We start from the raw sequence: 1914 nt of genomic DNA on the forward strand, positions 1-1914 counted from the left end.
TGTGTGTGTGTGTGTGTGTGTGTGCGTGCGTGCGTGCGTGCGTGCGTGCGTGCGTGCGTGCGTGTTTTGAGTCAGATCCATTTTCAGAATCACTTCTTCTTTTCCCCCTCCCGTCTTTGGTTTAAAACTGGGAAGCTTTTAGCTTTTGAAAAGTATCCTTTTCCTATCTGTTGCTTGGCGGCCTCAGTCGTCATCACCTCGCCCCCTCCCCAGCCCCCCAGCCCTATTGGAACACTGSTTAAATAGCTGGCATTCCTGCTTCAAAGAACCGATGATGTGGGCCCGGGTCCTCTGCGATCTGCCCAAATTAATTAAGGCCTTTCTTCTCTCTGAGCAGGATCTGCGGCCTTTGTCTCCTCAACATGTCTCAAGCCTGGTACTAAATCCGGGGGCCAGAGTCTAGGCTCATTAAAAATCTGTCACTGCCTGCTAGGCTCTCCTCGGCCTGGCTCAGGATCCTAAATGGGCCCCGGCCATCCTCCAGGTCTGCCTCCCGCTCCTCGCCTTCTCCTTGGCTGCTGCCTGTCCCCGCTCTCCACTGGATCAGTATTTATTTAAACATGAGAAGGCCTGCTTGTTGTTTCTGGCAGGGGGTGGGGGGTGGGCTTGAGGCTGTGGACCCCCTGCCTTCCCTCCACCACAACCACCAATTCCAGGCCCCTCAATCCCCTAAGCATCTTCTATCCCGGATCGGTCTTTCCGTCTGCCCTTCCTCAGCTGGCTCTGCTGATTTTGTGAACTTGAACCTCGGGCCTTGCGCCAAAAGACCGTTACAGACGGACCCTCTGTGTGCACACGCACAAGTGTGTGGGTGTTTGAGTGCATGCATGCATATCCCATTAACTACTCGTCCCTTCTGACTGAAATTAATAACTATGTTAGTGGAGCCAGTGTCCCRGCCAGCAAGGTGGTCAAAATCTGCTTCTTCTCTTTCAAAAACTCAGTTGATTGAATATTTCCGTTAAACTCTCTCTGGTAAGTAAATGTACCTTTCAATCTGATCTTTTTCTTCCTGCCTTTCCTGGAGAACTTGGGCTTTACCTCAAGCTGCGTCCCAACGACCACCGAAAAGCAAAGTTATACAAAGCAGTATCAAATGGTGCAGTTCACTCCAGTAGTTTTACAGATTTATACTAGATAAAATTCAAAAAAATGATGTAAATGAAAACAGAGCACCATCAAAACCCACGTGGAGGCTCGACTCATGGCCGTAGAYGGAGGTAAACAACGTGTGGAGTCAGACAAGCGTAGAAACTCGAAGAAGATGTTTAGGTGGAAATGAMAGATTCAATCTGCTGCTCAATGCGATAGAAAACAGGAAGGACGAGTACCATGAAGAATAAACACCAGGGATGAAGCAGAGCAGCACCACAGATACATAACTCCAAATTCAAACCCAAAATGGCTTTTGTAAAAATTTGTCCAGACCTGGAAGGTTAACGTTTCATCTGAACCTTTGATTTTGGATAATTTACTTGACAAATGTGAGCATTGCAACCTAATGTTTAGCTCAGTTGTTGGAGTTCTTCATCCCAAATGACTCTTCCATGGACATGGCCACAGATGACCTATTTTCAGTCACTTTGGACATTTCTGTAAGTAAAGCCCAAGTTGGTATCGAGTCACAGTATTTGCTTACAAATTTAGGGATTTTGTTTTGTACTTCATGCTGTTTGTGGTTAGGTCTTGATGATTTTTGCAGTGAGTAACTTTAAGAAAGGCTCCTCTCGCTGGTGAGGYGATGAGACCCTGTGTTCTTCTCAAATTTGCAACGCTGAAAGTGTTTAGTGCGGATTTAACTTGGGAATTTGTCCTGTGACAGCAGGATCAAGATGGCCTCTCAGCAGCAGCAGGAACCGGATAACGTGTCCTTTAAGGAGACCCCCACATCAACCCCAGACAGTGAAATTGGGT

Source organism: Austrofundulus limnaeus, unplaced genomic scaffold (assembly GCF_001266775.1).
Source record: "Austrofundulus limnaeus strain Quisiro unplaced genomic scaffold, Austrofundulus_limnaeus-1.0 Scaffold198, whole genome shotgun sequence".
In the NCBI taxonomy this organism is placed as follows: Eukaryota; Metazoa; Chordata; class Actinopteri; order Cyprinodontiformes; family Rivulidae; genus Austrofundulus; species Austrofundulus limnaeus.